Below are 10047 nucleotides of genomic sequence, written 5' to 3'. Positions count from 1 at the left end.
ACCTGATCACAACAATAGGCGATACCTCCCAGTGGATGGAAAAACTGCGACTGTGCATCTCGCGAGTAACTGAAGGTTTGTTTACAGATACAAATAGGCTGAACCATCAAAAAGGATCGAAGATCCCAAATATGATGAGATGGTTCAGAACTGCATTTGTTAGCACAATGGCCACTCCCTCGAATTTCCTTATGATCCAAAAATTTCTCACACACTGATATGCTCATTACCTTTAGATAGAACTGACTACACAAGTATTGCTTGAACACCACATATACTGCTCGACAATTACCTGAAAATGATGCCCACTGTGGTTCCCACTGGATGGTCTTCTGGTTGAACTTGAACAGTGGCCATGGTCTTGGACGGAGTTTGGGTCCATCATAACCCTTGAACATACGAGCACAACAAGCTTGTTCAATTTGAGCACGAAACTCATGTGATGACTCGGTTTCCTCTGTATGATCCCTCCAAAACGATGGCCATGGTTTAGGTCGTAGCATCAGCCACGAGGGTGTCCCAGCTGGTGGTGCGCACACCTCAATTGGTTAGTGTAGCAAATAGAACACCTGGCCAGCTTTGGTGCAGCAATGTTGCTCGAGACTGTTAGCACAGGTCTGACCTCGACGATGCGACCCGCTGTGTACTTTCGATGAGACGCACGTACGAGACTAGCTGGAGAAGACGCACGTACATCCTAGTTGCGCGTACGTTTCTAAGCAGCTAGTCAGGCAGCTGGATGGATTGTAGCAACGGTGGCTAGCTAGCTTGCACTACCTTGTTTCGGCGAGATGGCAACATGCTACCCAATGCAAAGCACTACCTAGTTTCGGCGAGATGGCAATGCTACCCAATGCAAGACACGCGAGTTGATCGCAACAGGAGCTTGTCGCTCCTGGAATCTATATTACTTTGATCTGGTTCTTACAAGCTCAGGGTACCTACATATATATAGTACAAAGTCCTAAGCTATCTAGAGTAATACTACTCCTAGACTAACTCTGACTCAAATACTAATCGGATACATGCAAGTACACGACCCGAGCACCACTAGGAGGATATGTCGGGTTTAATTCCAACAATCACCCCCCTAAACACGACATCGTCACGTCACAGCTCCGACGTCGATCCTTCTTCGCATCTTCACGATCTTCTTTCGATCCAAAGCTTTATTCAACATGTCCGCCAACTGATCATCGGTGCAACTGTAGTTGACCTCTGTCTTACCTTCTTCTACGCAATCCTTTATGTAGTGATACGTCGTATCAATGTGCTTGCCTCTTTCACGCCGCACTGGATCCTCGCGTAGAAATAATATAGACTCGTTGTCAACATTGAGCACCACTTGTTTCGGATCTCGATCCATGAGATCACCTTGTAGCCTTCCTATCCACACACCTTGACACTCCGCTTCACTTGAAGTCGATGTCACCACTTTTTGCTTTCGTGATAGCCAGCTTGTTACGCTTCCACCAAGAAAATATACCACGTCCGAGGTACTCTTACGGCCGTCAACAATTCCTTCCTTGTTACTATCACTATAGCCGAGTAGTTTCACCATCTCCTTGCCCAGCTTAAGACGAGGTTCCATCGAAGCATCAATTGGATTGCAATCTTTCATGCCACAGTTTTCAAGTACCTTCATTGTGTATGCCTCCTGGCATAGTGTGATCCCTTTTGTCTTTTGATGTACCTCTGGCCCGAGGTAGCAACTCAAAAGACCTAGATCATCCATCCTGAAAAGCTCCTTCATTTGTAGCTTGAACTTTGCAATCACATCTTCATTTGCTCCAGTTATCAATAGATCGTCGTCGTAGATGCCAACTAGTAGACGATCACTTCCTTCACCTCTCTTGTACATTGTATGCTGGAGTGGGGCTTTTTCAAATCAAAGAGAAATCAAAGTCCGATCAAGTTTGATTGTCCACGACCGAAGGCCTTGCCGTCGCCCATACAAGACTTTGTGTAGCTTCAATACCTCGTGTACTTCTCTCTCTTTGATGAAACTCGGTGGTTGATTCACATACACATCTCCTTTGTTCAAAACCATGGATTTTACATCCATGTGATGTATCTTCCATGATTCTTGAGCCGCGAGAGCGGTGAGTAATCTCACCGATTCCATCCGTGCAACGGGAACGAACACTTCTTCGAAGTCCACACTTTCCTTTTGTATGTACTCTTTGGCTATTAGGCTTGCTTTGTGAATCACACAATTTCCTTCAGCTTCTTTCTTGATCGTAAATTCCCACTTGAGCTCCATGGATTTTTCATTGTTGGGAAGATCCACAAGCTCCCATGCATTGTTGTCGTGGATCGATCCCAACTCTCCTTCCATAGCATGACGCCCACACTCCTTTGTATTTGTGCCTTCGAATTTTGTCAGTTCCTCGACGCTTGCTACACATCGTCACCCACTCCCTTTGATCATTCCCGGGTCGATTGTCCGAAGAGATTTCTCCGGATGTATGTCGAACAGCGGTTGTAGACGTTTGGGTGTAGACGATGATGCCCTTTCCTTCAATATGCTCAGAGGTGATGCTGAAGTATCTTGCTCCGTGTACAAATCAGCGTACAAATCGTCTGCCTCAACTCCACGTGCAACACCCCCTACACATGTCCTTCCTGGTGTACTGTCCTGTGCAACCAAAGTTCGGCTTCGGCCTTCTTCAGGGCAAGCTCGCGTGCTAGTGGAGCCACAAACAGCAGCAGCTTCTGCTGCCTCCATACCCACAAATGCAACGTCTCCTATATCGCTGTTGGTCCACTTAGGCACAATTACTGAACAACATCCTTCCCTATTTGTTGTGTTGGGTGGGCAACCAACCGTTGGCACATCTGAACTTGCATGCACGCATACTCCTAGACTAACTCTGACTCAAATACTAATCGGTACATGAAAGTACACGACACGAGCACCACTAGGAGGATATGTCGGGTTTAATTCCAATAGAGACGAGGATGAAGCCGTGGTCCACCTCGCTCGTCGTTGGAGTGGTATTCACAGAGAGGGCATCGAACTCCTGCATGCCGGCCTTGGAGTCGATGTCGGTGGTGATCCCCACGGGAGGAACAACTTCCTTGGTGATAGAGTATGTGTCGCTGTCGATGGAGGACATTGCCAATGCGGGCGTGAGATGCTGAACTTCCTTGTTGTCGAGGTCGACCGTGGGCTCGGGGCAGACGGTGGTGGCGACATCATGGACCTCGTTGACGATGGCGGTGGGAACGACTTGTTTCAGACCTTCCGTCGAACAGGTGATGGGTGTCATTGCGGTGTATGTAGGGGACACTCCGAGGATGACTTCGAGGACCTCCTGGGGCATGGTGGTGGAGCCGAAGACGTCGGCGACGGTCGTAGGCGAGGCGTGCGTCGTGGTTGAGGCCGTCGGATCGAATCGACACACGAGGTAACCACGGGAGGGTCACCAAACACTGAGCTCATCTCGTCTGTCATAGCGCATAATTTCTTGAGATACCATAACAACTGCTCCTTGGCAGACATGGCATCCCACTCTAGTGGTAAGACTGCAGGCATGGCATCGTCGCCGGTGGAACGGATGAATCAGGTGTGGAAGAAAAATTGGGTGGTGGAAGGGTGGTGGCCTCGCTCTGAATACTAGATGTAAGGTACTAGTAGAGTCCCTCACTCGATCTATTGCTCTCTTGCAGTAGCTCGTCAATTACAGATACAACCGAAAGTTACAGGAGATGGGGAAGGAGCGAGAGGATGAACAGAAGTGGGGAAGGAGATAGTTGCTGAGTGCCGTTTCGCTAGTTGATCCAATGAATGCCTCAGGCAATGCCTCCCTTCTGATACGTGTAGTCGCTGTGGCTCTAGCTCATGCGGTAGTGAGGCGGCTGGGCTCATGGCCCAAGATAGGAGGGCTGCTGACATGACCGCTAGGTGTTGGATACTTGGATGTGGTTCGGTAGCTGCTAGGGTGCGGCAGCTGGGGAGGCTGGCAGCGTGCTCGTGGCTCGTTGCTCGTTGGGTGACGGGTGATGCTGGTTTTTCCGGTATGTGGCGGCCTTGGTTGGTGGAAGTCTTGGCCTCTTCTCAGCGAGTGCCTAGTCTCAGGTGCCGCCCAACTCTCTTGGTCGTGTGGACGACGGGGTGGTCGCTGATGTTGGCCGACCGTGGTGGATGTTATGTCGTCCTATTGTCTTCACGCCAGTTCTGAAGGTCGTCGTTTGCAACCCTTCAAGTTTTCTCCACTTTGCCAGTTCTGGGCCGTGGCGATCTCTTTGATTGTCAGTTCTACGCTGGTAAGGGTTGGCGGAGGTGGGGGATGGATTGCAGGAGAAATCCTTGTCTGGTTCTGCCAGCCCGATTACGGGTGTCGTTTCGATCGTGATGGGGCTCCAATGTATCCTCCATCCCTCCCCCTCTCGTTGGCTTGGGTGAAAATCCAATACTTTGCCGGATTGCGTGGTAGCGGTGCTTTGGGCGTCGTCCTCTTCATGCAGGTGCCGCTCTGGGCGGAGCTAGCAACAGGTTAAGCCTGGGGCTATGCTATGTTGAGTAATAAATTTTTGTGATTCTTTGTAATTTCTATGAAGGAATTATAAGGGAAGTTGTTGCTAGATCTGGGGCTATAGCCTTAGTTGCCCCCGGTCTGTCTTCGTCATGGGTGCATTTGGTCTGGTTTTAGGCGTTCCACTGCGGCGTGGTTCGTGCCTCCGTGTTGGCTTACTCATGGAATCCTTTTGCAATGCAACTTCGGCATTAGAATTCCTTGCAGCTTTGTCCTCAGTGGTTTCCGGAGTAGCAGTGATGCCTCAGTCCAAGGGAGTGTAGCCTTACTCAGTGTTCATGATATGATTTGGTCTCTGAACGTCTTAGGCGTCAGTGCTCACCTCAGCTCTTGGGGGAGATCGACGCCATTGGTGCCAGGGTGAGGGTCACTGCTACTCAAGAGATGGAGTGTGTCGAGCCTGTGCCTGCCTGTTCCATAGAGTTGACTCGTTTGTGTGGGGCACCTGCTGGTTATTCTCCCTCCCAAGCTCTGGCTTCTACCTGCTCTGGTGTATCATCGTCGTGGTGCTTGTATTCAATGCTTTTAATTGCAACATCATCATGCCTATATATACTTCCATGCTCTATTGCTTGAAGTAGACATGGGGAAATCCCAATTATCAGTATATATTCTATTAAAATGCCAAAGAATATGTCTCTCATATTCTTGAAGATTGTCTTTCTGATTGTGCGTATGTTGTTTCGTATTTACCTGTAGAATTTGACACAACTCAACCAATATGAAATGGGAACCTTGCATTTTCTTCCTCCATCTGCCTCATCATTAGTGATATATATTGAACTTACATTATTTGATTAGTGGAATGTATCTCGCTATATGTTCCCACCATGATTATTGCATACCCATCTAAGATGCTCATTCATCAGAGCAAAGTTACCGTAATTTTATAAGCTATTCTCAATCGATCACTCTGATCCCTTCTCGTATATTTTTGTATGGTGCCCATTTTTGCGTGTGTATTATTTAGCACAGTAAACAAGACTTACTACATATTAGACATGTTTTCACGTCCAAATTTAGGGTTGTTGCCACAACAAACCATGCTCCTCTCTTTTGATGATACGTTAGGTCACACGGATAACAGATTGACATTCATATGTCGATTCTTCTTACTTTATCGATGCCATGCAAGTTCTCTACTTGATATATATATATATATATAATTACTTATACTCTTTGGTACTTCTCAATCTACCACTTCTCGGTCACTTCCAATCAAACATGAACTCAACCCGATAGTGAGAACCAATTCATGGGCATCCGCTCGTATCCACTCTATTGTTCTTTAACACTTTTCTTATTCTATAAAATGTGCTTGATTGGATAGATGTTCGGTCTCATCGTTTCGAGTCACATCCACACGGACTGTTGTTGTTATAGTTCAATAGTATGCTTCAATGTTTTCTTCTATATGTTTCTAGAAAATATATTCATTGGGAATTTCTATAACATTCAGAAGTGGCTGATGTTACATTCCAATTTTCAACCGCTCCCTGGTCCCTGCCGTCCATGATTTATGTTTTTTTCAGCATAGCATACACAGCTTATTACCTATTTGGCATGACTGCTTGCTTGAAATCATTACTGTTGTAGCTGCAACACTGTTGAGCATTCTTGTATGATGTGCCCCTTGCACATGTATCTCAAACAAATTGTTCTGACTACTTGCATGCCTTGAAGTGGTCACGGTACATGGTAATTTGATTCCTGGAAATCAATCATTTCTATTTATCGTGAACTTTGCACCGACCGTCAGTTCAAAACTGCACCGTAGCTTGACTCTTTCTATTCACGACGACACCTTTTCAATTACAACTAAATCCATACATCTTGTTAAATCTGAAGCATGTTGCATTATTATTTATCACATGTCAGTACATACTATTTGAAATTAATCGAAATCAAATTGTTCTCTTTATTTAGCTCTCCTACTTTTAGGTCTTACAAGTCAAATCCCTAGATGCAAAATGCATTCATATAATTAGCTAGATATGGTCTTAATATGCAGTACGTAGGAAAGATAATCAATGGCACACTATATATTTCTACAGTGGAATTATGAGGTTTAAACTTATTCCAGGACAGGGAGACTACTAGTCAAATTCATTTGTACTCCGTCCATTTAATAAAAAATAGAGGAAGGAGATACAAACTTAATATATATGTAGGAATGTTTGTTGATGAATTGTTGATGCAAGCAGTGATGTCATTGCCATGCAGGACAGAGTTCCGTTGCTCTGATTTTGATTCAAACACATGCATGTCTCTTATTGCAAATTTATATATGTTTTCTGTGTTCAGTTTTAAATCCCATCCCTGATTACTAAGACCTGTTATAAAAACAACAGAGTAGATTATTTAGTCTATGTGGGTCAATGTGGTAGCTTGAAATATAATGATGGATATTATTTAATGTTTTACATTCTTATATATATGCTACTCCGTATGTATTTGCTATTTCTGTGCACTTTAACTTTATGGGCAAATGTCCAAACCAATGCTTGGGTTCAGAGTACTGGTTGCTGTACCTAAGTGGCTCAATAATTATCATGTCACTTTCTTTTTAGCTGTTATGACATATCAACAAAGTGTCAGTTCTATTTGTAGCATTTTGCATTGAAGCAGGTATGTTCTCTTGAAAATGAAACATTTTGTTACCGAAGTATAGTTCAAGTATGTTTCCTTTAATGTAATGGCCTTAGGAAATTTTAAAGTGGGTATTTCACCTCTGGAATCATCGGACCTTTTCTTAATCATTTTGATAAGCATTTTGGTGAAATCATACAGCTGATAGTTTGAAAGCAACACACTGGAACGAGATTGGACGCTGTCTAAATTCCTTGTTCGGCCGCGGTAACCAAGCCAGTATGGAATTAAGGGAGTTGACTCGCTTCTTAACGCAGGGAACAGTGAGGTCGGTCGGTTCTCATTTTGAAAAATAAATATGTTGGCCATAATACTGTACTTTATCTTATTATTATGGTTATAAGTCGTGTTTGCTCATATGTGATGTGCCAATGGTGCAGGTACGACGACCTACTTTGGCAGTCGGGTTATGGAATGCCAACACAAAAATGGAGTTCATTAGAGAAATACATTTCATGGTTGACATGGATAGTGGTGCAAAAAACAAGCTACCATACGCACAGAAAGAGAAAGGAAAACAACTCTTGAAGAAGAAATCTCTTGGTCTAATTCATCTCATGCGAGAGTTTACAAAACCAAAAGATGAGAATGATATGGAACGAGAGCATAGGGATAACAATTTGCTTGATTCAGTTTTATTCTTGAGGAACAAAATTGTGGCTCACTACGATGACGAGTACAAAAGGTTTTCAGGTCAAAAGGTGAGTGTGTATTATCTTGGGACTATTTTTTAACACTTCAAACTTTTAATTTGGTTATATACTGTACTACCATGTTTTTTTTCATGTTAGGAGAAAATTGGCACCTCTAGCCTGCCTTGACTTGTTTGGGACTAAAGGCTTTATTGTTGTTGTTTTTGTTGTTGTTAGAAGAAAATTGGCACAACTAAGGCTCAGATTGAGAGATATGTACAACATAACAAGGGTGATTACATGATAGGACTGGCGACAGCCATAAAGGAGTTAGGGTGGTTCGAGTCGTCTCCACTTCTTCGAGGTATCTCTTTGGAAAATATAGTATAACTTCCAAATTATTAGTCTGATGTGTAGTGATTTAAAATATAATTTTGTGTCTCCAACTTCAATGAAGGTAAAACCGACTATATGAAAGTATTCTACAACATGAGGATATCCGAAGGGAAAGCAAAAGGCAAAGCAAAATGTTGACATAACAACCGTTGCAACAATGATGACCGGGAGTCCGGGACATACCCTTCTCCCTAGCATAATATACTATTAATTACTAAAACTGCATAAGTAATGATATTTCAGGGAAGAAAACTAAGAGACTTGTATAATTTGTGTTTGTTCTAGGATGGTTGGAACCGTTTATGAACTTGTACTAACGTACCATTGTGAACCTTTGTGGTGTGATTAAACCATTAATTATTAGGACAGCCATGGATCTACTGTGTGATGGATTTGCAGTAATTAGGTGAACCTTGGTACTACATATGTTTGCTCTGAGATTTCATCGGCGACGTTGTTCTCCATACCCCATCATAGAACTCCTAAAAGATGGAGGCTGCACAAGTAGTTGTGTTGCTCCGGCGGTGCCACTAACCAAGCGGGGCGCAATGAAAGGTAGTGAAGTTGGTAGGAGCCGAACAACAGACGTCGTCCTCTTCACAGGGCCAAATGAGTTTGTGGTGCTGGCACAGAGGAGCTGGGCGGTAACATAGTGTGGGTCTGGCACAACACTAGGAACTTTGCACCAAAAAAATCCCATGAGATCGGGTCTCATAAAATAGGCGAGGTTGAGAGACCCAATCGGATGAGCGACATGTGGTCATGACAATCTCAAAGCATCCCTGTCCCACTTGCTGTCAATCCTCAATTACAATAGCTGATTCCCGATTCCAAAGCACACGTACTTAATCATGCTTTAATAGGTACGTCTGATTAGGGCTTTCTTATTATTGTTTGCGTCAATGGCGGGCACGCTGAAGGTCCTCGATGACGGCGGCCAAGCAACACCGACCAAAGAACACAATGCAGCGACGACCATATGGCAGAGCTACGTGTGATGATGCTTTAATAGGTACGTCTGATTAGGGCTTTCTTATTATTGTTTGCATCAATGGCGGGCACGCTGAAGGTCCTCGATGACGGCGGCCAAGCAACACCGACCAAAGAACACAATGCAGCGACGACCATATGGCAGAGCTACGTGTGATGCTGATGGGGCTAACAAACGACAATACAAATTAAGAGTCATATGGTTGAATAGGGAAACTTTATTGATGCTAAATAGGTGATCCTTCTTCGATCTTATACCATCCGAACAAATAACCTAACATAGGAGGTGGATGGGGGATTGTATGCTGCTTACCATCTCTCGGATATATGGTATTTTTCGAGTCTATGCCCATGAATCAAATATTGATGGCGGCGAGGCATGGTGGGGTCTTACATCCTGTATCGACGAACAACACTATGGGCGAGTCAAGCGGCGAGCCTATGACAGCGAGCAAAGACAATGGCATGAGCAAAATATGTTTCCTCTTCCCGTTGCACGTTCCTCTAATCCTATCAAAGCCTCTGGTCGTCCTCTTCTGTTTAAGAGCATCTCTAGCAAATCTCTTTAAAACCCGTCGGTCTACGTTTTTTCGACAGATTTATGGTACGCGCAAAAACCCTGGCGCAAACAGGTCGTGTAAAAACAGCCTGGACCATATCTTTTTTAAGGGAGACCCGCAAACTTCCTTCAATCCCTGCATATATATCGGAGGGGCGTCGTTTTAGGCTTCGTGTCCTTCATTTTTGGACCCCCTCCCCCACAAATCCAGTTCTTCGACGACAAATCCCCATTCCTCCGATAGCTCCTTGCGGTTCGCGTAGCCACCCGAACCTTGCTCCGA

The 10047-nt window shown here is 44.6% G+C and overlaps 1 pseudogene across 1 annotated transcript; it reads left to right on the top strand.

Annotated features, from left to right (window-relative positions):
- The first annotated feature begins 3324 nt into the window (after positions 1–3324).
- Positions 3325–8583, top strand: LOC123442078 (annotated as a pseudogene). The gene is made up of 6 exons (XR_006630456.1): positions 3325–3410; positions 4847–4968; positions 7329–7455; positions 7568–7888; positions 8057–8183; positions 8277–8583. The product of XR_006630456.1 is annotated as an uncharacterized LOC123442078 (transcript).
- The last annotated feature ends 1464 nt before the right edge of the window (positions 8584–10047 follow it).

The sequence above is a fragment of the Hordeum vulgare genome, chromosome 3H (genome assembly GCF_904849725.1).
Source record: "Hordeum vulgare subsp. vulgare chromosome 3H, MorexV3_pseudomolecules_assembly, whole genome shotgun sequence".
Lineage (NCBI taxonomy): Eukaryota > Viridiplantae > Streptophyta > Magnoliopsida > Poales > Poaceae > Hordeum > Hordeum vulgare.
The sequence above is the reverse complement of the archived record's forward strand: the minus strand, read 5'-3'. Positions and strand labels throughout refer to the sequence as shown.